General features: G+C 44.0%; 1 protein-coding gene across 3 annotated transcripts in view; it reads left to right on the top strand.

Moving 5' to 3' along the window:
* ADAMTS10 (ADAM metallopeptidase with thrombospondin type 1 motif 10) overlaps positions 1-27,695 on the top strand; it is a 233,228-nt gene that overhangs the window by 20,755 nt on the left and 184,778 nt on the right. For 2 of the 3 annotated variants that reach the window (XM_077476315.1, XM_077476313.1), the window contains exon 2: positions 18,298-18,368. The exons of the other annotated variant lie outside the window; for it this stretch is intronic. The gene's annotated coding sequence lies outside the window, so the exon portion shown is untranslated. The remainder of the gene's footprint in view (positions 1-18,297; positions 18,369-27,695) is intronic. 3 annotated transcript variants of the gene reach the window in all.

Below are 27,695 nucleotides of genomic sequence, written 5' to 3'. Positions count from 1 at the left end.
GGTCTGGAACATTGCTTGGCATCCCAGTACTGTCCATTAACAGGCTATTAGCAAAGAGACTGTTCTAAGAAGTAGCTGCAGAGTGAAGCATGCCCTCTTATTACTGCTCAGCGTTTGTTTGAGTATCCAACAGCCCCCAGTGCCCTATGCAACTCTGTTCAGCAATAAATATCAAAAAGGCAACCCCTAGACTGTTTATTGAGCCAGAAGAGTAAATGTTGCTGTGTGCCTGGCTGCCACTGCACTAGTGGAGAGAGGAACCTTTGGCAGATCAGCGGCCCTTATAGGGGTAGCGCTACATTCCATGTTTGGCAAGCTGTACTGTAAGGTGTTTAAGTAAAACTATGGATCCATGGGGAAAAGTCTGGGAGCCTCTCACCTGCACCTTATATTCCAGCAAAACCTCTAGGTGAGGACATTAGAGGTGAATAATGGAAAACTGGCTTACCGTGATGTTGCTTTCCTCATCTGGATACCACCTAATAAGGAAAAATACTTATTAGGCAAGTGATGGAGGTGAGGATTACTGCTTCTTAACCCCTGTGGCACCCTCACTGTATCCCACCAGATGAGCAGAGCTTTTTTTCCCTTGGAGCACGGGATTCTGATTTGAAGCACGGTTTACGATGTTAAGTAGTGCTCTTTGGACCACTTTACTAATTTGCAGCTAGGTTACAGATTGTTACAGATTTTTTTGCTAACCCATGTTGGTGCAGTGATTTTCCCCACTGAGCTATTGTATTCTGACAGGGGGACTGCCAATGGCTGTAAGTACTGATCAGATGATGGCTCTCCAGCCTGCTCATTCACGGAGCTTTACTCATTGGCTGAAAGTTGGCTAATGCCTGCCGAACTGACCGCTTTCGGACGTGTGTACCCAGCCTTAAAGCAAAAGGGATCCCCATAATGCAGCAAGCTTTCAAAACAAATTTATTTAAAATATAGTGCACTTACATCACATAATAGCATAAATAGTATGTAAAAACAGCGTTCAACTTTGACGTTAAGGGCCAGCATTAGTTTAAGTATCTTATGCAGCCAATTAAGCAATACAGTAAGTTTTTTTCTTTCATGGGTTTCCTTGGGCCTGTTTTTATGCTACATTGAGCTGCAACATAAACTATTGGTAACATGTTCTGAGTTTAACCTTCTGTAGCCTAAGGCCTTGTTTACACTTGCTTAAAAATGTGGCATTGGACATGCTTTTTTAAAGCACTTTGAATGCCGATCACAGCACCTCTCACTAAATAAAATGGTTACCTTACAGTCCTGTTAACACTTTTGTGTTTGCTTTCTTGGTGTTTCAAAATGTCTCCAAAGCCTCCACAGAAGTCTATAACAATGCTCGTTAACAGCACTTGCAGCTTTGTTTTAGAGGTATTGCAGATATGAGATATCCCAAGATGCATTGGGAAAAAAAAGTGAACCGGAAAGACGTCATTTGCAGTCACTTCCGGTTCATGTGTATATATTCGGGGAGTGTCTGGTGCATACATCATATCTGGTGTGCAGCGTGGAGCAGCAGGAAGGTGAGCACGGTCTGGATCAGAGCGGAGAAATTAGCAGATGGCACACGTGGTGTGCAACATGGGTGTGCAGGGACAGGAGAGAGAAGTCTGAGTGGCAGAGAATCAGCAGAACTGAGGGACTGGAGCAGGAAAAACTAGCACAAGTCACATGTGGTACGCAGCATGGGAGCAATATAGCGGGAGGTGAGTGGGGACTGAAGAAAGAGGAGACTCAGCCAACCAGAGGATCAGCAGAGCTGGGTGTTACAAATGAGTGGGGGATCGGCAAAGCTGGGGGTATTATTGAGTGGTGCATATGCAGAGCTGGGGGTAATACTGAGCAGGGGATCTGCTGAATAAGAGTACTAATAAGCTGGGCATCTGCTGAACTAGAGTACTAACAAGATGGGGATCTTCTGAGTAGGGGTACTAATGATCTGTGGATCTGCTCAGTGGGTGTACTACTGAGCCAGGGTTCTAATAGGCTCCTTTAAAACACATAGAAAATCAACACATGCACAGAATTTGCCAAGCTTCAATAAAGCATGTTGAAGCGTTAGGCGCTTTAAGTGTGTTAAAGTTGAAGCAAGTGTAAATGAGCCCTAAAGCTTCAAAAAAGCATTGCAGATGCATCAAAAAAGCAAGTTGAAGCAGTAGGCACGTTGGGGTCAATTCACTGAGAGTTAAATAATGGCTAATAAAATGCAGTAAAATACTGCATGCAGCAACACTTGTGCAAGTGTTCAATTCATTAAGAATTTTGCGTTAAATACTGACTGCGGTGTTTGTACGATTTAGCCGTAATTAAGGAGCCGGCCGTTGTGTCCATAACAACGGATGACTTATCATCTATCAGTGGGTTCCCCACTGACAGCTGAATGTAAAATAAAAAGCAGACAATTAAAAATAGTTTTTAAAAAAACTGCATGGGGTCCCACCCCAGTCCATACCAGGCCCTTTGGATATAGATATCGGATATGGATTTTAAGGGGAACCCCACACCAAAATGTAAAAAAACGCATGGGGTCCTGCAGAAAAAAAATGTACCAGATGCTTATCCGAGCATGCAGGCCAGCTGGTCAGAAAAGGGAAAAGGGAGAGAAGAGCGAGCACCCAATCCATACCAGGCCACATGCCCCCCCCCACCCAAAAGTACCTTGTCCCCATGTTAATGGGGACAACGGACTTATCCCCACAACCATGGCAGGTGGTTGTGGGGGTCTGCGGGCAGGGGTCTTATAGGAATCTGGAAGCCCCCTTTAAGAAGCGGGTTCCAAGATCTCGGCCTCCCCCCTATGTGAATGAATATCATCTACTGTACATAGTACCCCTACCCATTCACCAAAATATGTCAAAAAGTAATAAAAACAGAGTTTTTGACTAAGGCCTCTTTCACACGGGGTGGATCAGTAACTCAGCGGGGATCGCTCCGTTGTCCCCGCTGAGCCGGCTGCGGACAGGGCGGTCTCCGCACACTGTGCGGGGACCGCCCTGTCAGCTCTCCGCTCTCCTCTATGGGGATCAGACGAGCACGGACCGTCTGTCCGTGTTCGTCCGATCCGCTCTGCAGACGGATAGAAAAATAGGATTTTCCTCCATCTGCAGAATCGGACTGTTGCGGAGGCGGACGAAATCGGGTGTCTGCGGATGCTCATCCGCAGACACCCGCTATCCCATAGGGATGAATGTATGTCCGTATTTCATCCGCAAACGGATGGATGAAATACGGACATATCGTCCGCATGTGTGAAAGGGGCCTTATGCAGGATCTGCCGTTTGACATTTCTTATATAGGTAAGGGCGGGGCCACCTGGCTATGTCACCTGGTGGTCCCGCCCCCTTGTGATGTCACAGACTGATGCATGCTGGGTCAATGTGGAGGTCCCCTAGACCCCCACGCTGTTTTTGACAAATACCACACTTGATGCCAGCAAAACCCTGCGGTAAATATTGCATGCTTTTTTACCCTCTGGTCCATTTGTGAACTGGAGTTTTTAAAGCAATATAAAGCGATATTTATCAGCACTTTTTTTTCTTCCCAGTAAATACCGCATTATTGTTATTCTTTTAAAAAAAATTATGAATTGGACTTAATTTACCGCATGTGATAATTTATGGAAATGAGTAATGCAATATCCTTATCGCATGCGATAAAGTTTAGTGAAATGACCCCTCTATGCGCAAACTAGCCCTAAGGGTTCTTTTAATGAATGCTAAATAAACAAAATCGAACTGTGTACAGTCAGTTTAAAGTGTAACTAGACAGTACTTACTTAGTTTTTTGGGCTAATTTACATTTGATTCGACTTTAGCACACATACAAAATGCCTACCGCCTCAACATGCTTTTTGATGTGTGTAGCGCATACCCTATAGGAGCTGCTGGTAAATAGGGATCCCCCACCCTACACAGTTAGGCACACTGAATTCCACAGACTCACTTGAGACAGGAAAGAGTCTAGCGGCTTTGTTTTTGTATTTTTTTAGGGGTTAAACTTGGATGGGATGATTAACTGGAACAAACTTCTTCAGGGACACTTCAACTATATACACTATCTGCATACACTCCTCTTATTCCAGCACATCACTTTATTGCAGAAAACAACAAAGATCCAGCTAGAACATTGTTTCTGAATCTAGCAAAGTACTCAACCAGATTAAGCAAAAGCCCTTTACAGGCAGGGACCGCAGGCACCTTTGGTATGTAGAGAAAAAGTCCAGTTTCTAGCTACATTCCTGTGGCTATTGATCCCAGCACCACCTCTTAAGGCCCTGTCAGCCCACCTGGCTGCAGCTGCCCCTTTCACTAGCCCTCCTGTCTACTTTCCACAGTCCTCCTGAATGTGTAAGCTGGCTCCTGCTATCCTCACCCTTGCTCCAGTGCCTCTGGACAGGACCCTGTGTGTCTTGAAAAGATCCCTCCTGCACCCCAGGCTTGAGGTCATCCCCCTGCCCAGATTAGGGGGTCAAGGTCCACCGACAGCCTCCTCAGCGCTCCATCAACAGCTTCCATCCAATCTCCCTACTCCTGCTGGCCTGGCCCAGAGTATTTAAGAGGAGCCCATTTGCTGGGGATTGGCTGGGGCCCTCTTCAATACTCCGGCAGCTTCTCCTAACCTTCACCCCATTCTTTTGGAAGCTTTTCCAAGGTTCCAGCAAGTAGGGGGAGATACCAGAGGTGCTGCCTGATGAGTCACCTAGCCTCCCTGAGTGACTCACCCTGACCCAGATTCAACCTAGCCTGGCTCTTAGCCAGGCCAAATTTACCTACACCAACAAAAAAAAAACTATTTACACTTTCTAGAACACTAGAGGGTGCTAAATGTGTTTTTGAGAATTCTGTGGTGCTTCAGCCATGCTTCATTGATGTTTTTTTTAAAACATTTATGAAACTTGGCAAATGCCCTGTGTGTGTTCATTTTCTATTCGTTTTAAAGGAGCCCAGTAAAACCCTGGCTCAGTAGTACCCTCACTCAGTAGATTATCAGCTCAATAGTACCCCTGTTCAGCAGATCTCCAGCTTATTAATGCCTTCGTTCAGCATATCCCCAGCTTATAAGTACCCTTGTTTACCAGATTCCCTGCTCAGTATGCTCAGTATTAGCCCCAGCTCTGCTGATTCCCCAGTCAGTAGTACCCCAAGTTTTGCTGATCCCCTGCTCAGTAGTAACACCAAGATCCCTAATTTAGTAGTAACCTCCAGCTCTGATGATCCTCTGGTTTCTGATCCTCCTGTTTCTCCAGTCCCCACTCACCTCCTGCTAAATTGCTCCCACACTGCACACCACATGTGACATCTGTTTGTTTCTCCTACTTCCAGTTCCCCAGCTCTGTTGGTCCTTTGCTGCTCAGTCCTCTCTCCCCAGTCCCCTCTCACCTTCTACTACAGCATTCCCATGTTGCATGTGTGCCGTCTGCTAGTTGCTCCACCCCAGTCCTGACCCTGCTCACTTTTCTACTGCTCCACAATGCACACCAGATGTGACGTCTACACCAGACACTTCCAGAATATATACAAATGAATCAGGAGTAACTGCTGTTGATGTCTTTCTGGTTCTCTTGTTGGTTTCCCAGTGCATCCTGGGATATCTTACACCTGCAATCCCTCCAAAACAAAGCGAATCTAATACTGAATAAAAGTCCCTCAAACGCTTCATGTGCTGTAAACAAGCATTGTCATAGACTTCTATGAAGGCTTTGGAGACAATTAGAAGCACCAAGAAAGTGTCATCGGGTATACATTTGGAAGCAAAACAAACACAACAGTATAAACAGGACTGTAATCATACAATTTTATTTAGTGACAGGTGCTTTGATTGTCATTCAGAGTGCTTTAAAAAAGCATGTCCAATGCCACATTTTGAAGCAAGTGTAAACAAGCCCCTTTTCCAGCACTGCGGTGTCCTACAGCTCCCTGCCAGCAGCTAACATCTTCAGCCGGTTGGTTCTTGGGTAATGATCTGTGGAAATTTTCATTGGCTAGGCCAAGATGACATCACTCCAGCACATGCGTGGAAGTTCATTCATCCAGGCATTGCTAAAATTGTACACTGAGCTGAGCATTTTTTTTTTTTTACACAAGTTAAGTTTAGATTTTTTTGTTCAGTTTTCCAATCTTTAGTGCGGTCAAAGCAATATTCAATTTCAACTGGAATGATGAGAAAATTCAAAGAAGCAGGATGGAAATTTTTCTCAAATGAATAACATTCTAACAGTGATTTTTGTTGGAGAAAATTTCACGTATTGTAATGAAACCTGTTTAATTTGTCTGATATTCCATTCATGTAATAGGTCTGGATGAAATTGTAAGGGCTTTCAAACAAAATTAGTTGACTCAAGGATGGAAAGAAGGAATGTTTTCTGACCAATGATTTTTCTATAAACCTTTCTAAAGGTTATATACGGTTTGTCACTGAGATCAGATATCTTTGAAAGATTTTACTCTTTAATAAGTGTACCCAAACTACTGCCTGCAGGAGCTTGGGAGTACACAATAACAGTTCATCGTATACAGTGCCTTGAAAAAGTATTCATACCCCTTGAAATTTATCACATTTTGTCATGTTATAACCAAAAACGTAAATTTATTTTTTGGGGATTTTATGTGATAGACCAATACAACGTGGCACATAATTGTGAAGAGGAAGGAAAATGATAAATGGTTTTCACATTTTTTTTACAAATAAATATATGAAAAGTGTGGCATGCACCCCTAACTAAAATCTAGTGAAACCAATTGCCTTCAGAAGTCACTTAATTAGTAAATAGAATAGAGTCCACCTGTGTGTAATTTAATCTCAGTATAAATACAGCTGTTCTGTGAAGCCCTCTGAGATTTGTTAGAAAAACTTAGTGAACAAACAGTATCATGAAGGCCAAAGAACACACCAGACAGGTCAGGGATAAAGTTGTGGAGAAGTTTAGGTTATAAAAAAATATCCCAAGCTTTGACCATCTCACGGAGCACTGTTCAATCCATCATCCAAAAATGGAAAGAGTATGGCACAACTGCAAACCTACCAAGACATGGCCCTCCACCTAAACTGACAGGCTAGGGAAGGAGAGCATTAATCAGAGAAGCAGCCAAGAGGCCCATGGTAACTCTGGAGTAGCTGCAGAGATCCACATCTCAGGTGGGAGTATATGAGTATATGTCCACAGGACAACTATTAATTGTGCACTCCACAAATCTGCCCTTGATGTTAGAATGGCAAGAAGAAATTCATTGTTGAAAGAAAGCCATAAGAAGTCCCATTTGTAGTTTGGGAGACGCCATGTGGGGGACACAGCAAACATGCGTAAGAAGGTGCTTTGCTAAAATGAGACCAAAATTTTACTTTTTGGCCTATAAGAAAAATGCTATGTGTGCCAGAAAACAAACACTGCACATGACCCTGAACACACCATCCTCACTGGGGAACATGGTGGTGGCAGCATCATGTTGTGGGGATGCTTTTCTTCAGCAGGGAAGCTGGCCAAAGTTGATTGGAAGATGGATGGAGACAAAGATAGGGCAATCTTAGAAGAAAACCTGTTAGAGTCTGCAAAAGACTTGAGACTTCAAGCAGGACAACAACTCAAAACATACAGCCAGAGCTTCAATGATCAAGCATATTCATGTGTAAGCCCTTGTACACACGGTCGGAGAATCCGTCGGAATGTGTCCTATCGGACCGTGTTGTCGGATACTCCGACTGTGTGTGGTATGCATCGGACTGATTCCGTCGGAATATCCGTCGGACCCAATTTTCCAACTTGCTGGAAATATTTTCCGACAAACTGGTCCGATCGGACATACTCCGATCATGTGTAGAGAATTCTGATCGGACCAAGTGCCACGCATGCTCAGATCAAATTCCTACATCAAAGCTATTGGCTACTAGCCTGAACGTAGTCCCATCGTAACGAAATTACGTCATCACGTTCTGAATGATCGGATTTTCCAACAACTTTGTCTGACCGTGTGTATCCAACAGTTTCGGACACAATCCGACGGATTTGGTTGTCTGAATCTCCGACCGTGTGTACAAGGGCTTAGAATAGCCCAGTCAAAGTCCAGACCTAAATCCAATTGAGAATCTGTGGCAAGACTTGAAATTTGCTGTTCACAGACATTTTCCATCCAATCTGCAAGAGCTTGAGCTATTTTGCAAAAACTAATGGGCAAAAATGTTACTCTCTAGATGTGCAAAGCTTGTAGAGACATACCCAAAAAAGACTTTCAGCTGCAATTGCAGCGAAAGGTGGTTCTACAAAGTATTGACTCAGGGGGGGCTGAATCTAAATGCATGTCACACTTTTCACATATTTATTCGTAAAAAATGTTGAAAACCATTTATAATTTTCCTTCCACTTCACGATTATGTGCAACTTTGTGTTGATCTATCACATAAAATCCCAATATTATTATTATTATTCAGGTTTTATATAGCGCCAACAGTTTGCGCAGCACTTTACAACATGAGGCCAATAAATTACATTTAAGTTTTTGGTTGTAATAAGACAAAATGTGGTATTCAAGGGGTATGAAAACTTTTTCAAGGCACTGTAGTTATCATGTTAAGACATATAAATGGAAATAGTCACCTGAAGTCTGTTAACATCGTTTGCTAGATCAAAAAAGTCCTCTCCTGGTTTGACTGCTGTATAAGCATTGTGAGAAATTTAGCACACCTTACTGAAGATCCTTACTTGCCTATGTTTGTAGATATTGAGAAAAGACATTTAAGAGGAATTTCCTCCTCCATCAACTTATCTATTTTTTAAATCTCTGCTTACCTGTGCTGGATTGTGCCCAATTCAGATACTCACCCACCCAGCGGATCTAACCTTGTCCTGCCGAGATCCACTGCTCTTCTTCCCACTTGAGTACTAGGCTGCCATGTTCTGGTGTGATGTCATCGAGAGGATGCAGTCTCTACCGGGTTTAGGCCAATGCCTCCCAATGACATGCCATTAGGCCCACCCCTCCTCCTTTTATGAATGGAAGTCTGTCTCCTGGAATTGGTGATATGCATATCCCAGAAGGCACTGGGTGTGCTGTTTATCATTCGCCTAGGCAAGAAGGGAAGTTGGGGGGGTGGCACTGAAACCTCTAGTATGCAAACAAAGAGAGAGGTGCATGCAGCGGAGTGGGTAGAGTTGGAAAGGAAGAAACATTTTTTTTCAAGGTGAAGATACGCTTTACAATACAAAATAGATTGTAATGTTGCAACAGACTGGCTGTAATTTCATCTCAAGCTCTGTGCAAACTTCTAGCAAAGTTAGTAAGGCACTTCCAGAGCAGGGGTACAGTGATTCTGGATAATACTGAATATGAATATTGCAGAAAAAGCTTGTGTTGTTGTCCTATATTTTATTTGGCTATTGCTGTTTGTCTTGTTCTTAACTAGAGCTCTGCTTTAAAAGTATTATATAGCAAAATGACTGCGTAACAGTTAAATTCTGTATTTGAACTTTAATGGAGATGGAGGTATCCTTTAAACCATGATGTGTGGAGTTTGTTCCCTTTCAACACTCACTAAAATACCGAAGATTTAAAGCCAATAACTTACTAAACATCTAAGGAATTTGGCTCTTGGCCTGTTTCTGCCTTTTATCAGCTTTCTTATCTGGTTTCACAGCACAGAAAAGCAGCATAATCAAGTTTTGTTGTTTTTTTAATTATTGTAATACTCCACCTTTATTTTATTTCTCACAGTTGTTCATTGTTGGGGTTTCAAAAATAGCTTTTAAAAGTAATAATAAAGGCATTGAAATAAAAAATAACAAACACGTTATAGTTACCTGCTCTGTGCAGCTGTTTTGCACAGAGCAGTCTCAATCCTCCCCTCCTGGCCCCTCCCTCCTGGCGCTCCTGGCCCCTCCCTTCGTCCAAGTGCCCCCCAGAGCAAGTAGCTTGCAATGGGGGTACCTGAGCAGGCTCACTTCTGATTCGTGTTCATTCACACACAGAGCCGTGGCTCGGCCCTGCCCCATCTCTGTCTTGATTGGCTCACTGGCTGTGATTGACAGCAGCAGCAGCCAATGACAGTTCCGCATTCTTATAATCCAATGTATTTTTAAACGTATACAATTGTGAGGACCTGGATTTCACTTGGTATCAGCCTCTTAATTCCTTGTACAACAGCATTCTAAATGAGTTGGGGGGGGGGGGGCAGCCCTGGGAGACAATCAGGTTTGCTATATGCACATGTGCTGGCAAGAAACATGTTGGCAGGTGGAGAAAGCAGAGAGAGCAGGGTGCTAAGTAGTTGCTGCACCTTTCGACCTCTTTGCCCACGTACACACGGTCGGAGATTTTGCCAACCAAATCCGCCGGATTTTGCCCGTCGGATTTAGTCCGACGGGTTGTGTCCTAAACTGTTGCATACACACGGTCGGGCCAAGTTGGCGAAAAATCCGATCTTTCAGAACGTGATGACGTAATTTCGTTACGATGGGACTACATTCAGGCTAGTAGCCAATAGCTTTGATGTAGGAATTTGATCTGAGCATGCGTGGCACTTGGTCCGATGAAAATGCTCTACACATGATCGGATTAGGTCCGTCCGGCCCAGTTGGTCGGGAAATATTTCCAACATGTTGGAAAATTGGGTCGGACGGAATCAGTCCAATGCATACCACACACAGTCGGATTATCTGACGACACGGTCCGATAAGACTCATTCCGACAGATTCTCTGACCGTGTGTACAAGGGCTTTGGGTCACACAAGCAGACAAATCAGGTTCGTCTGTATGTTTTTCAGGCGGACCCAATCGGACATTAATATGTCATTTAGTGGCCCCTTCATTTTTTAAATGAACACAGTGAACACACTTACTCACTGTGTACAAAACTGAAACAGTGAAGTCGCTCAGCATAGAGCACTTCTCATTCATTCACTGCCCCATGCAGCTGAGTTTGCAGAGGAAGGCATGTGTGCTTGAGCTTGAGGTGCACACCCTAATGCAATGGGCTGCCCACACTTGTGGTCATGTAGCAATTTGCCCAGGTATGGCACATCTACAACTTGAAGACCCATGTATATGACAAGAGATTGGGCAAGCCAGAATTCAATAAAATATAAACTTGCTAAGTTAGCAGGGCCACTCTTGCAATTTTATGAAATATTGTGCAACCTGAGTATTTGCTGTCCCAAGGGCAATCAACTACTACCTGCATTCCCAACCAACCCCTCAAGTCTAGGGGCACTAAATGCAGACTTGCCATCTTGGAATGAAGAGTGTATTTGTATGTTTCGTAATGGTAACTCTTTAACCACTTTCAGACCGGACCATTTTTCTGGTAAATGACCAGAGGTCTTTTTACACTTTGGCACTGCGCTGTTTTAACTGGTAATTGCGCGGTCATGCAATGTTGTACCCAAACAAAATTTGCGTCCTTTTCTTCCCACAAATAGAGCTTTCTTTTAAAGGTATTTGACTGACTCTGCGATTTTTATTTTTTGCGATATAAACGTAAAAAGACCGCAAATTTTGAAAAAAAATGATATTTTCTACTTTTTGTTATTAGAAGAATCCAATAAACTCAATTTTAGTCATACATTTAGGCCAAAATGTATTCAGCCACATGTCTTTGGTAAAAAAAAAGTCAATAACTGTATATTTATTGGTTTGCGCAAAAGTTGTCACATCTACAAACTAAGGTACGTTTTCTGGAATTTACGCAGCTTTTAGTTTACGACTGCCTATCTCATTTCTTGAGGTGCTAAAATGCCAGGGCAGTACAAAACCCCCCCAAATGACCCCATTTTGGAAAGTAGACCCTCTAAGGAAATTGATAAGTGGCATGTTGAGCCCATTGAATATTTTATTTTTTTGCCTCAAGCGATTGTGTAAAAAAAAAAAAAAAAATTTTTTTTTGTCATTATTCAAAGTTGTCACTAAATGATATATTGCTCACACATGCTATGGGCATATGTGAAATGACACCCCAAAATAAATTCTGCTGCTTCTCCTGAGTACGGGGATACCACATGTGTGGGACTTTTTGGGAGCCTAGCCGCGTACGGGGCCCCGAAAACCAAGCACCGCCTTCAGGCTTTCTAAGGGCGTAAATTTTTGATTTCACTTCTCACTACCTATTACAGTTTTGAAGGCCATAAAATGCCAAGATGGCACAAAACCTCCACAAATGACCCCATTTTAGAAAGTAGACACCCCAAGCTATTTGCTGAGAGGCATGTTGAGTCCATGGAATATTTTATATTTTGCCACAAGTTGCGGGAAAATTACAAACTTTAATTTTTTTTTATTTTTTTTTCACAAAGTTGTCACTAAATGATATATTGCTCACACATGCCATGGGCATATGTGAAATGACACCCCAAAATAAATTCTGCTGCTTCTCCTGAGTACGGAGATACCACATGTGTGGGATTTTTTGGGAGCCTAGCCGCGTACGGGGCCCCGAAAGCCAAGAACCGCCTTCAGGTTTTCTAAGGGCGTAAATATTTGACTTCACTCCTCACTACCTATTACAGTTTTGAAGGCCATAAAATGCCAAGATGGCACAAAACCCCCACAAATGACCCCATTTTAGAAAGTAGACACCCCAAGCTATTTGCTGAGAGGCATGTTGAGTCCATGGAATATTTTATATTTTGCCACAAGTTGCGGGAAAATTACAAACTTTTTTTTTTTTTTTCACAAAGTTGTCACTAAATGATATATTGCTCACGCATGCCATGGGCATATGTGAAATGACACCCCAAAATAAATTCTGCTGCTTCTCTTGAGTACGAGGATACCACATATGTGGGACTTTTTGGGAGCCTAGCCGCGTACGGGGCCCCGAAAACCAAGCACCGCCTTCAGGCTTTCTAAGGGCGTTACAGTTTTGAAGGCCATAAAATGCCAAGATGGCACAAACCCCCCCCCAAATGACCCCATTTTGGAAAGTAGACACCCCTAAATTTAGGGGTACACTAGTGAGACTAGGTAATAAATGGTGGGTGCCCTGAAACTATAAAAAAATAACTAACCAACCAGCGTCACCTGTAACAGTTATATGGTGATCACTGGTGAAAGGGTTAACTAGGGGGCAATCAGGGGGCTTTATGCGGTAGTATATGGGGGTCCCTGGCACTATAAAAAGCTGCGGCGAACCTAAATACCTACCTGCCTAACTAGCGTCACCTGTGACACTAATACAGCGATCAGAGAAACGATCGCTTATTAGGCTGGGTTCACACTGGAGCGATGCGGGAACGCCACGAATCCGCGGCGGGTTCCCGCATCGCATGCCTCCCGGCGGCAGTTCACACTGCCCTATGCGAACTGCTGGGAGTGTCAGTGAAATGTTAATGACACCCCCAGATCAGTTCGCATATCGCAGTGCAATCTGCAAACTCGGATCGCATGGTGTGAACACCCATGCGATCCGATTCTGCTGCGGACCAAAAAAAGGGTCCCGTGCGAGTTTGCGGCGGGTGCGGCGGGTGCAACGCAAATTCAGCCATACTATCTGTATGGCTGAACTCGAATCGCACAGAGATCGGATGTGATTTGCACTGCAGTGCGGTGCGAATCACATCCGTTCTCATAAACCGCTGCAATGTGAACCCAGCCTTAGTGACACTGGCGACGGGGGGTGATCACGGAGTTAAACCTTTATTGGGGGGTTAGGGGGGTACCTTAGAACTAAAGGGGGCTAACCCTAACTGCCCTAACAGTTATTACAGTCACAAATGACACCCGCCGGGTGATCAGGGGGTTAAACCTTTATTAGGTAATAAATGGCGGGTGCCCTGAAACTATAAAAAAATAACTAACCAACCAGCGTCACCTCTAACAGTTATATGGTGATCACTGGTGAAAGGGTTAACTAGGGGGCAATCAGGGGGCTTTATGCGGTAGTATATGGGGGTCCCTGGCGCTATAAAAAGCTGTGGCGAACCTAAATACCTACCTGCCTAACTAGCGTCACCTGTGACACTAATACAGCGATCAGAAAAACGATCGCTTATTAGGCTGGGTTCACACTGGAGCGATGCGGGAACGCCACGAATCCGCGGCGGGTTCCCGCATCGCATGCCTCCCGGCGGCAGTTCACACTGCCCTATGCGAACTGCTGGGAGTGTCAGTGAAATGTTAATGACACCCCCAGATCAGTTCGCATATCGCAGTGCGATCTGCAAACTCGGATCGCATGGTGTGAACACCCATGCGATCCGATTCTGCTGCGGACCAAAAAAAGGGTCCCGTGCGAATTTGCGGCGGGTGCGGCGGGTGCGGCGAATGGCTGAACTCGAATCGCAGAGATCGGATGTGATTTGCACTGCAGTGCAGTGCGAATCACATCCGTTCTCATAAACCGCTGCAATGTGAACCCAGCCTTAGTGACACTGGCGACGGGGGTGATCACAGGGTTAAACCTTTATTGGGGGGGGTTAGGGGGGTACATTAGAACTAAAGGGGGCTAACCCTAACTGCCCTAACAGTTATTACAGTCACAAATGACACCAATGCAAAAAAAAAAAAAAAATGCATTGGTGTCACTGTGACTGGGGGGGCAGGGGTAATTGGGGGGGTGATCGGGGGGTAAAGGGGGGGTGTGAGTGTGCCTGGCATGTTCTACTGTGAAGTGTCGTGTTGGTGCAACTCACCGATCCTCTCTCCTCGGTGCCGGAACGAAAAATACCGACACGGAGGAGAGATTACATCACTTCCTCTCCTGTGTTTACATTACAGGAGAGGAAGTGATGTCACGAAGGATTTCCATTCGTCGGGAGCGATCGCGAGGGGGTGGCCATGAATGAATGGCCGCCCCCTCATCCCGGATCGCTCCCAAACGAATACCGACAGCCGCAGGCACGGGGGGGGGGCCCGATCGGGCCCCCCACCCGCGGGAAGGCAGGGACGTACAGGTACGCCCATATGCCTGCCCGTGCCATTCTGTCGACGTACATCGTCGTGCGGCGGTCGGCAAGTGGTTAAGGGTGTCTTTTTATTTAAATCCAAATAATACCGTAATACGATAGCTGTGTTTATGACTAGCTGTAAAATATAGTTAAAGTAATACTAAACGCACACTGTTTCATTTACATTGTCCCTTTTTTTTCTGTATGTGGATGATGGCCTTTTAATTATTGTAATTAAAAAATAAATAAAACGAAGTACCTCTTTCCTACTCGATCTACAGCTGTCGCATGACCCAGCTATTTCCCAGTCTGTCTGCAGGGAAACATAAGTAGGAGGAGCTTCTAGTCCTCTGCTGCTGGTCACATGTTCAAAATAATAAAAAAGAATGGGAATACAGAGTAAAAATAAATAATTAAAGGGGTTGAAATGTCAGAAGGTTTTTCTATCTTAATGCATTCTATGCATCAAGATAAAAAGCCTTCTGTGGGTAGCAGCCCCCCAAATACTTACCTGAGTGTCTTGACTGTCTGAGACTATCCTTCCTGACTGGCTAAGCTACAGCAGCATTGCCATTGGCTCCCACTGCTGTCAATCAAAGTCAGTTAGCAAATCAGGAGAGAGGGGGATGGGCCGGGATGTGGCTCTGTGTCTGAATGGACACAGGGAGCTGTGACTCGGCTTGGGTGTCCTCATAACAAGCTGCTTGCTGTGGGGGCACTTGACAGGAGGGAGGGGCCAGGAGCACAGAGGAGGGACCTGAGAAGAGGAGGATCCAGGCTGCTCTGTGCAAATCCACTGCAACAGAGCAGGTAAGTATAACATGTTTGTTATTTTTATAGGAAAAAAAACAAGACTTTACAACCAATTTAATATCAATAAAGTGTTTTAAATTGTCATACAAATATATATTTAAAATCAAATCTTTATTATTTTGTGACCGGATTTCTGCCAGTCACAGGCTGTTTCACGCCCCTCCAGCCTGTGTCTTAGAATAAAATTAAAGTGAAGCCTCCAACAATCGAATTAATACAAATTAACGGCGAATACGAGCCACAGCTACAATCATGTCAGCTGCTATTATGTGGATGCCATCAATGTCTCCAAACACTTCTGCACTTTTCTGCCAAAACACTTCACTGGCAAGCATGGCCGCCATCAGGGGGATACTGCTGTCACAACTGTAAGGGACCCCCAGGGCCCGAGGGGCCCACCCAGGTCAGAAGAAGGCAGGATGGTGGAGGCGAGCCATGCTATGCAGTACAGAAACAATTTCACAGCTTCTGCTGTTCTCATCGCATTGAGCTCAGACATCAAGCTCTTTACTGCCACCTCTGGCTACTATGTGCATATGCACCCATTGTGTGAGCTGTACTGTGCTTCTCAGCAACAGGTCAGTTTTGTGAAAACGAGCTGGGACTAGGTAGGAAGACCTTCTTTACAATTAAGGGCTGTGAGGGAAAGGGAGGCAGTCTGTTTGTGTACAGGGAGGGGCCAGAGCCTTATGTGTTAACAAATTTGTGTATGTGAGGGGCTGGTATATATACAGGTGTGTGTGTGTGGGGGGGGGGCTGGCATATATACAGGTGTGAGGGGCTGCCATATATACAGGTGGGGGCTGCCATATATACAGGTGTGGGGGGTGCTGGCATATATACAGGTGTGTAGGGAGCTGGCATATATACAGGTGTGGGGGGCTGGCATATATACAGCTGTGTGGGGGGCTGGCATATATACAGGTGTGTGGGGGTTGGCATATGTACAGGTGTGTGGGGGCTAGCATATGTACAGGTGTGGGGGGCTGGTATATATACAGGTGAGTGGGCTGACATATATACAGGTGTGGGGGGGGGCGCTGACATATATACAGGTTTGTTGGGGGCTGACATTTATACAGGATTGAGGGGGGGCTGAGTGCGTAAAGGTGAGGTGTTTGGATTCGGTGGGATGGCCCGTGGGCAGGCCCTGGGGAATGTTGGTGGTCAGGGGGGAGGGGACCCAGGCCTAAAGCTGTGTGAGGGGCCCAAAAATTTCTGATGGCTGCCCTGCTGGCATGATTCATTCTAGATAATAGCCAAATTGACTTATGTCTGGAGAAAAAAAAATGTGTTGACTGAATTTACATATTAAAGCCTAACTTCGGGTTGGCCACTCCTCCCAGAATGCTGCCCCTTCTCTTGCCCTCCTCCCACGCAAAAGAAGAATTCCAGGTATGGATATTTTTACATAGTTATGTTGGTCTAGCTTGGACCAATGGAACTATGTATATACCATATACGGCTGATGCCCCTGGAAGCTGGAAATCACTGTAGTATTCACTGCTACCACAGCGATCTCCACTTGTTTCCGGGTCCCGAGCTGAGCAGGTGAGCTGCAGCATTGTGAACACAGGAGGATGCCCACTCAGCACGGCCACCATTTAGAAATTGCTTTGCATTTGCTTAATGAATTCAAAGTGTTTTTTGATTAGATGAGGTGGAGAGGTGGGGTGGTGATATCAGGATCTCCACCTTATGCAATAAGAGAATGATTTGCATTAATTGAGAATTTGCAAAGCAATCTCTGATCTGCGCTTGTGTCAAGTGAGCATTCTCCTGTTTTCAGTAAGCAGGTTAGGTCACTCAGCAGAGGGTGCAGAATTCAGTGGTGATCACTGTAGTAGGGGGTAAATCCTTCTGGGGCTGAAGTGGTTAAGCAAACAAAACTTTGAAGTATTTTCAAATGACATTTATCAGTCTTAAATGTACTAAGTATTGTCAAGAATCTACAATAAATGTCCATACACTGATTTGTACAAACATTCATTTGCGAATATCCTAGGGTATAGCCAGTTAAAGAGTAGAGAAGGGGCTATTTAATGATAAGGGGGGGGGGTTAGTACAATTAAAGGGTATCACAGGACTTTACTGAGCTGTGTGGTTGCAGGTGCACGAATATGGGTACAATTAACTTAAAGCCCAACCCATTTTACCCTGGTTGTTATCTTCTTGGGCACTGGCCACCTTAATGCCCCCATGAGTTCTTCTGCCTCTGGAGCTTATAAGAAAGCACCTGGTGGCTGGAAGTTTTGCCTTCACCAATAGGAGGTGTCTACGGCATGCATATGGACACTCGAAAAGAGGGACAGAAAACAGAAGAAGAGGGAAGGATCATCGCATGACCATGGCTTTAGGCAAGTACACTGGGCGTATAGTTATTTTTTTTCATATCAGTGGTTAGATAGAGGCAGGTGGGAGCAGTTCTGCTAATCCTGGAGTTGGGCTTTAAGCACTGCAGAAAGTATAGAGAGTATGCAAACATTCTGTTATTCTCTAACAGTTCATTCCCATAGATAAAAACTACATCATGATTTATGACTGATCCTTATCTGTCACTCTGACCTCTCTGTAATATGTACAATACTTTGATAGATTGCTCTTTTTCCTAGGTAACTGTCGAGCAGGTCCTGAACAGAAAGAAGGCAAGGCAGCTCAGATGTCATAAAATTAGTACTGAAAGGTAACACACCATAGGATGATAAAGATTATATTCATAATTTATGAAATATGGCTTTCATACCCTATTACCACAAATATCTGATCAGCACTCCTCTCTTTGAATTATAAAGATGTTTTCAAGCTCATGGCATTAGTTCTTTAAAGTGGATGTAAACCAGTATATGTTTTCCTATCATTTGAGCCCAGTCTTGCCACAAAGAGTTAATCCAGCTCTGAGCAATCCTCTTTTATTTTTCAGTGAGATAAATCTTGACAAACAGAGAAAAACTTTGTCAAATCCTCCCCCTTGCTGTGAGTGACAGGTGATTTACATATCTCATGCACTAGCCTAAGAGACATGCATTATTTTTTAATTCCCTAACATTCCTTTCTTCTGCTGCTCTGCCAGGATTGGATGTTCCCCACCTCAGCATAATTGGGCATGCTGCATCATGTGGTTACTTTCCTGTCTTTTCACTGGATGTTAGAGATCATAGCAGAAGTCCAGTGTAAGAAATGCACAGGAAAAAATGTATATTGACAAGGGGAGTGTAGAGACGGGCGGGGAGTCTACTGACATCACGACTCCACACACCAAGCTCCAGACAACAGACCCACCCACAGAATCTGCAGTTTTTCGGTTCTCATAACAGACAGAGGGGAGACATTTGACAGGTAAAGTTACATGCAGGAGGCATGTATATCCTTCTAGATAACCCCTATGGCAGTAGTTTAGAAAGGATGACATTGGGTTTACATCCACTTTAACCACTTTAAGCCCTTGTACACACGGTCAGAGAATCCGTCGGAATGTGTCCAATCGGATAATGTATGCATCGGACTGTTTCCGTCAAAATATCCGTCGGACCAAATTTTCCAACTTGCTGGAAATATTTTCCGACAAACTGGTCCGATCGGACATACTCCGATCATGTGTAGAGAATTCCGATCAAACAAAGTGCCACGAATGCTCAGATCAAATTCCTACATCAAAGCTATTGGCTACTAGCCTGAACGTAGTCCCATCGTAACGAAATTACGTCATCACATTCTGAAAGATCTGATTTTCCGACAACTTTGTCCGACCATGTGTATGCAACAGTTTCGGACACAATCCGTCAGACAAAATCCATCAGACAAAATCTGGCGGATTTGGTTGTTGAAATGTCCGACCGTGTGTAGAAGGGCTAAGACCTTTTCTGGCACTTTTTGTTTACAAGTTTAAATTTGAATTTTTTGCTAGAAAATCATGTAGAACCCCCAAACATTATATGTATATATTTTTAAGCAGAAATCTAGAGAGAAAAAATTGAGATCCCTGAAAACGTTTATGTCTCACCGTATTTGCGCAGTGGTCTTTCAAACACACTTTTTTGAATTAAAAAAAACAAAACAGTAAAGTTAGCCCTATTTTTTTGTATGGTGAGAAAGATGATGTTCAGCCGGGTAAATAGATACCGAACATGTCATGCTTTAATATTGCACATGCTTGTGGAATGGCGACAAACGACAGTACTTAAAAAGCTCCATAGGCAACGCTTTAAATGTTTTATTTTTTTTAGTTTACAGTTTATCTGTTTAGAGTTACAGAGGTCTAATACTAGAATTATTGCTCTCACTCTAACGATCACGGCGATACCTCACATGTGTGGTTTGAACACCATATACATATGCAGGGGTGACTTACATATACGTTCGCTTCTGCGCACAAGCACGAAGGGATGGGGCGCTTTAACCACTTCAATACCAGCCACTCATTTTGCTCCCACACTTTCTTTTGGTGGTATTTGATCACCTCTGCGATTTTTATTCTTTGTTTCTGTTACTTTTTTTGCAAATAAGTAAGCTTTCTTCTTCAATGAGGGGCACTGATATGGCTGCACTGCTGGGCACTAATAAGGCGGCACTGATGGGCACCGAATAGGTGGCACTGATGGGCACCGAAGAGGTGGCACTGATGAGGTGCCACTGACAGGCACTGATGATAGCACTGATAGGCGGCACTGATGGTCGCTGATAGGTGGCACTCATGGGCACTGATAGGTGGCACTGGTATGTGGCACTGATGGGCACTCATAGGCAGCACTGATGGGCACTCATAGGCAGCACTGATGGGTACTTATGGGTGGCACTGATAGGTACTTATGGGTGGCACTGATAGGTGGCAAGGATGGGCACCGATGGGCACTGATAGGTGGGCACTGATGGGCATGGATGGGCACTGATAGGTGGCACGGCTGGACAATGATGGGTGGCACAGATGACACTGATGGGTGGCATTGCTGGGCATCACTGATTTACACATTTTCACATGTGTTACATGATGGTGCCAGTCAGTGCCCATTTGTGGGCACTGATTGGCACAGATTGGGCATCTTTTTGCACATGTGGATGGCCATGGGGTACATACCTGGCCATCCACATGTTGCCCTCTTCCCTGGTGGTCCCGGCGGCTTCCTTGGTGGTCTAGTGTGGGCATCCGAGGGGGGCTGAATTGATAAACAATCAGTGCAGACCCCCCCCATCAGGAGAGCTGCCAATCAGCTCTCCTTTACTCGCGTCTGTCAGACACGAGTGAGGAAAAGCTGGTCAATGGCTTTTCCTGTTTACATCGTGATCAGCCGTGATTGGACATGGCTGATGACGTGGTAAAGAACCTCTGCCAGAGGCTCTTTACCTGATCGGTGTAGTGGTGTCTCAGACTGACCCACTGCTCCACTAAACGCCGCAATGCACGCCCCCCCACGGGCGTGCAGCGGCTGTTATCCTGAAGGACGTCATATGACGCCCAGTCAGGATAACTGAATCACTTCCCGGACGTCAATCTGCTATTGACTGGGCGGGAAGTGGTTAAACACTAATACCTTATACAGCCCACTTCCTGTTTTTTGTCTGGTCATTAGCCTCGGCTTATGACATCATGCACAGCTCTCTCTCTCACTCTCGTGAGAGTTTACCAGGATGGGAGGGGGATGAGTCATAAGAGGGCCGATGAGAGCTGGGGGTGTGCCTCTGTGTGTCTGTGTAAATCCTGGAAGTGAACAGGCAACAGCTTCAGCTGCCCACAGTTAAAATGGTTGCAGCCAGACTTGGTGGAGGGAGATTTCTGCAACATAATTGGCAAGTGCAGAATCACAGTATATATAAAATAATATGCAAAGTGGTTGGAGGGAAGCTTCAGAATGGCAAAGATGTTTTATTACACATTATGTGAGCAGACTGTAATTCCTTTTTAAGCTTGAGAGGTGCAAGTGATGTCAGACACTGATCCGGTCCTCCAAGGGCATGGAGCCATGTGAGGGCTATCTTGCCCTCACATAGCTTCCTGTCCAGGCGTCTCAGGGATCGGATCGGTTTCGGTAAGCTTGGAGACTACCCAGAAGCTGCGGGGGGGGGGGGGGCACCTCTCCCACCATCCCTAAAAGTGATATCATGGTGAATCCGCAGCTGGGATCAATTTTATCTGAAAGAAAATTGCCCACAGTGCAAAAGGATACCTGGGTTATGGCAGTAAGATGCTTCCATAACAACAGTATTTAAAGTCAAATTAATGACGTAAATGCACTGTTGGCGGACATCAAGTGGTTTTAAAGTGTATTTCTACTTTTTCAGTCAAATTAGTCAAATTTCAGTCCATATGATTGGTATGTGTTCCCAATAGCACAGCATACCTATAAATGTTTTCTAATAAAATATTTACTACCTTCTTATAAGAAGACATCATGGCAGACTACATTTCTGAACAATTCCAAAGTGACTATTCCCCAATAAACTTAGAGGGAGACAGTGAGAATCCAGGCTTGTAAATTTTTTTTTTTGTTAGGCCAGATAGTGCTCAAATAGTTTACAACTGTTAATTAATGTTTGCCAGCACAGTACAGACAGGGTTACTTATGTTAAACATTAACTCTTTAGCTCCCCCCTTAACATGACATAGCAGGCTAGAGCTTGGTAGGCTTTTTAAAGCTTATCTCCAAGTTTACTTTTTCTTTAACCACTTACAGACCGGACCATTTTGCTGGTCAAAGACCAGACCACTTTTTGCGATTCGGCACTGCGTCGCTTTAACTGACAATTGCACAGTCGTGCGACTTGGCTCCCAAACAAAATTGACGTCCTTTTTTTTCCACAAATAGAGCTTTCTTTTGGTGGTATTTGATCACCCCTGCGGTTTTTATTTTTTGCGCTATAAACAAAAATAGAGCGACAATTTTGAAAAAAACGCATTATTTTTTACTTTTTGTTATAATAAATATCCCCCAAAAATATATAAAAAAAATTTTTTTCCCTCAGTTTAGGTCGATACGTATTCTTCTACATATTTTTGTTAAAAAAAATCGCAATGAGCTATTATTGATTGCTTTGCGCAAAAGTTATAGCGTTTACAAAATAGGGATAGTTTTATAGCATTTTTATTAATAATTTTTTATTATTTATTTTTTTACTAGTAATGGCGGCGATCAGCGATTTTTATTGTGACTGCGACATTGTGGGGGACACATCGGACATTTTTGACACATTTTTGGGACCATTGTCATTTATACAGTAATCAGTGCTATATAAATGCAGTGATTCCTGTGTAAATTACACTGGCAGTGAAGGGGTTAACCAGTGGGTGGCAGTGTAGGGGGTTAAGTGTTCCTAGGAGTGTGTTACTAACTGTGGGGGGGTTGGGCTTTCATTTAGTGAACACTGATCTCTGCTCCAATCACATGGAGCAGAGATCAGCATCACTAGTTGCTAGACAGAATGGAGAAATGCTGTTTAAACGTCTTTTTTCTCCATTCAGCCGTCCCGTGAGACGATCGCGGGTATGCCCGCGGCGATCGAGTCCGCAGGTCCCGCCACTGGACTCACGGGGGTCCCGACCAGCGCAGGAGCGCGGCGGCGGCACGCTCCCGATGGCAGGGCGGCATTGAAGATTGGACGTACCTGTACGCCAATATGCCTGCCCGTGCCATTCTGTCGATGTACATCATCGTGCGCTGGTCGGGAACCGGTTAAATAGTTCCTTTGGGCCAAGGTGGCACAGACAAACTAATTCTTTACTAATTGATGCCCCTGTTGTCAGTGCTACATAAACTGTCTATTACATTAGCTACAGTTGTGCTCATAAGTATATTTACCCTGGCAGAATTTATGATTTCTTGGACATTTTTCAGAGAATATGAATGATAACACAAAAATGTTTATTTTACTCGTGGTTAGTGTTTGGCTGAAGCCATTTATTATCAATCAACTGTGTTTATTCTTTCAAAATCATAATGACAACAGAAACTACCCAAAAGACCCTGATCAAAAGTTTACATACATCAGTTCTTAGGCCGCGTACACACGGGCGGACTGTCCGCCCAACTAGGTTCGTCAAACAGTTTGACAAACAGTCCGTTCAAAATTAGCATGGACGGACTTGACCACACACGACGAACGAACAGTCCGCTGAAAACTTGCGCGATGACGTGAACGGCACATACGACGGGGCGAGAAATTCGGCGTCCGATACGCTGCAATGCAACCTTCGCCGTGTAAATTCTTTCTGAGCATGCGCGAGACTTAGTTTGCCGAACAAGCCTACACACGAGCGGACTGTCCGCTCAAACCAAGTTTCAGCGGACAGTCTTACGGAAATTCCGAAAAACTTTGTTCGTCAGACTGTCCGCTGAAACTGTCCGCTGAAGCCCACACACGAGCGGACTGTCCGCTGAAACACTGTTCAGCGGACAAAGTTGGACGAACAGTCCGCCCGTGTGTACGCGGCCTCAAAGTGGTTGTAAACCCATTACAGGACCTATGCGGGGGCTTCGATCTCAGGTAAGTAATTCATAATGAGCTAGTATGCTATGTATACTAGCTCATTATGCCTTTGCCTTGCAGGGTGTATTTTTTTGAACAAGCTTTACTTCCTCTTAAATAACATGTATTGCCCGCTTGAAGTCTTTTGTGGTATTTGTGGATGAGGCTCTTTATCTTCTCAGATGGTAAAGCTACCCATTCCTCTTGGCAAAAAGCATCCAATTCCTGTAAATTCTTGGGCTGTCTTGCATGAACTGCACATTTGAGATCTCCCCAGAGTGGCTCAATGATGTTTAGGTCAGGAGACTGAGAGGGCCACTCCAGAACATTCATTTTATTTTGCTGTAGCCAATGACAGGTCGACTTGGCCTTGTGTTTTGGATCATTGTCATGTTGGAATGTCCAAGTACGTCCCATGCGCAGCTTCCTGGCTGATAAATGCAAATGTTCCTCCAGTATGTTTTGATAACATACTGCATTTATTTTGCCATCAATTTTGACCAAATTTCCTGTGCCTTGCTAGCTTACACATTCCCAAAACATTAGCGATCCACCTTCATGTTTCACAGTAGGAATGGTGTACCTTTCATGACAGGCCTTGTTGACTCCTCTCCAAATGTAGTGTTCATGGTTGTGGCCAAAAAGCTCAATTCTGGTCTTATCACTCCAAATGACTTTGTGCCAGAAGGTTTGAGGCCTGTCTCTGTGCTGTTTGGTGTATTGTAAGCAAGATACTTTGTGGCATTTGCGCAGTAATGGCTTTCTTCTGGCGACTCGACCATGCAACCCATATTTCTTCAAGTGCCTCCTTATTGTGCATATTGAAACAGCCACATCACATGTTTTCAGAGAGTCCTGTATTTCATTATAAGTTATTTTTGGGTTTTTCTTTGCATCTCGGACTATTTTCCTGGCAGTTGTGGCTGAAATTTTAGTTGGGCTACCTGACCATGGTTTGGTTTCAACAGAACCCCTCATTTTCCACTCCTTGCACTACCTTTTCCCGCTGATCCTTTGGCAATTCTTTTGCTTTCCCCATGACTCAGAATCCATAAACGTCAGTGCAGCACTGGATGAAGGATGCAAGGGTCTGTCAAGAGTCCAGAAACTCATTGACCTTTATTACACACACACTAATTACAAGCAAACAGATCACAGATGAGGGTGGTTAACTTTAATAGCCATTCAAACCCCTTTGAGTCAACTTTGTGCACATCTTATCAGGCCAAAATCACCAAGGTATGTAAACTTCTGATGAGGGTCAATTTGGTTGTTTCTGTTGTGATTATGATTTAAAAAGAGTAAGCACAGTTGATTTATAATAAATGGCTTCAGCCAAACACTAACCATGAGTGAAAGAAAAATGGTTGTGTTATCATTCATATTCTCTGAAAAATAGCCAAAGAATCATAAATTCTGCCAGGGCATGTAAACTTATGAACACAACTGAACATACAGTGCATAGCACTTGCTTTGAATGACGGAGGCGGAGAGACAGGTATATGGCATTGAATCCATCTTAGCCAATCAGGGGAAGGCTTGTATCAATTGATAAAAACGCAAAGCTTCCTGTGAATGCCTGGGAATCCCTCTACCCAACTAATTTTCGTTCTGACAGCATACGGCAAAACACCATACCACTGCAAATATACAGCACCACATACTGTACATAGCTAATGCAACATACAGTCTATACTGCACTGACAGCAGAAGTATTAGTTACTAAGGGAAATAGTATGTTGGGGCCTGGAGTTTTAGGCAAGTAAAAACCTAAAACATGTAGCAATTAAAAAAAGACATTGTATTCATTTGGCTGCAAAAGTAGAAATACCCTTTAAAAGGAAAATTTTGGCGTTTGCAAAAAATAAACATATATGCTCACCTCTATGCTGCAGCATCAGTGAGATGCTACAGCTGTTGCATGTTGGCTCTAAACCCGAGAACTGAGTGATCACATGACCGCTGTTCACTCATTTCTTGGTCTACTCGGAGTAAAGAGCAGTGATTTTCATTCACCAATCTCCTCTCTGCTCATAGGAAGCAGGGAAGGGGGTGGGCGAGAGCAACTGGCTCTTGCTCTCTCCCTGAGAGCTGGAGCCAGCTGTAAATCAGGCAACTGGGTGGATCCTGACAAAATTGTTTATGAGTGAATTGAATATTAATGAACATGGGATACAATTAAACTTTGAGGCGAGTGAGCAACAGATATACTTCTTAGACCTTAAAGTGGATAAAGGTTTGCTTAACAGTACCTACTTTAAATCCACTGACAGGAATTAATTTATCCCTCTTAATAGTTGTCATCATTAGCCCTGGCTTAAATCTGTTCCCATGCCAGTTTCTCTGCTTGAGACGGAACTGTTCTCAAGAAAATTTCAATGCCCAGGCGAGTGTATTTAGAACTCGGTTCCTGGAGAAAGGGTTCAATGAAGCAGTTTTGGGCAGTACCATTTCTCAAGTACAACTGATAAAGAGAGAGAGACTTAACAGGCAGCTAGGAGTTCAGATTTACAGACTACAGCCCAAGATTTTTCTTTAGCGATGCTCACTTCCTTGTCTGTTCAATGTTATACTATTAGGAATGTTATTAAAAGACATTGGCCAATAATAAAAATGAGAGAGTGTTAGGTCCTTTATTAGCTGAAAAGCCACAGATTTTTTTTTTTAGAGGTCCCCGTTCATTGAGACAAAAATTTGCTTGCAATATCCTGGACCCTCCAGTTAGAGTTACATTCTTCCATAATATGAAAGGGTTTTATCCATGTAAAAAGTGTGCTATCTGCCAAATCAATCAGTTAAATAACAAGAAAGTCACAACTTTACAGTCTAATGTTACTTTTAAAATGTATTTGATTATATTGCTTATTACTTCCAACATGCAGAAAGTGATTTACTTTTTGCAGTGCCCCTGCGGTCTGCAATATGTGGGTTACCCGATGAGAGCTTTATTCATCCGTTTAGGTAAACTTGTGGAAAATATAAGGAGTGGTTGTAGTGTTTCCAACCATTACGCAGGAGTTTATAATAAGGATCCCTCAGGAACCCTCTTTATGACAATTGATAAATATGTCCCACATTGAAGAGGGAGTTCCATCAAGAGAAATTTTAAGAGAAATCTCAAAATTTCTAAAAAGGCCTGGCTCGCAATCTACACACTAATTCATCCCAAAGTCAAGTTCCTCCACCCCAAACTCACTCATCCATGTCTTTATAGGCCTTGTTTTGTACACTGGCGTGCAGTCATGTTGGAACAGGAAGGGGCCATCCCCAAATTATTCCCACAAAGTTGGGAGCATTAAATTGTCCAAAATGTGTTGGTATGCTGACACCTTAAGAATTTCCTTCACCGGAACGAAGGGGCCAAGCCCAGCTCCTGAAAAGCAATCCCACACCATACTCCCCTCTACCAAATGATTTGGACCAGTGCACAAAGCAAGGTCCAAAAAGACATGAATGAGTGAGATTGGGGTGGAGGAACTTGTCTGGCATGCACAGAGTCCTGAATTGAATACTTTGGGGATAAATTAGAGTGAAGATTGCGAGCCAGGCCTTCTCA

The sequence above is a fragment of the Lithobates pipiens genome, unplaced genomic scaffold (assembly GCF_037356315.1).
Source record: "Lithobates pipiens isolate NorthernLeopardFrog02 unplaced genomic scaffold, aLitPip1_a1.2 Scaffold_13, whole genome shotgun sequence".
Taxonomy (NCBI): domain Eukaryota; kingdom Metazoa; phylum Chordata; class Amphibia; order Anura; family Ranidae; genus Lithobates; species Lithobates pipiens.
This window is presented reverse-complemented; position numbering and strand designations above follow the sequence as displayed.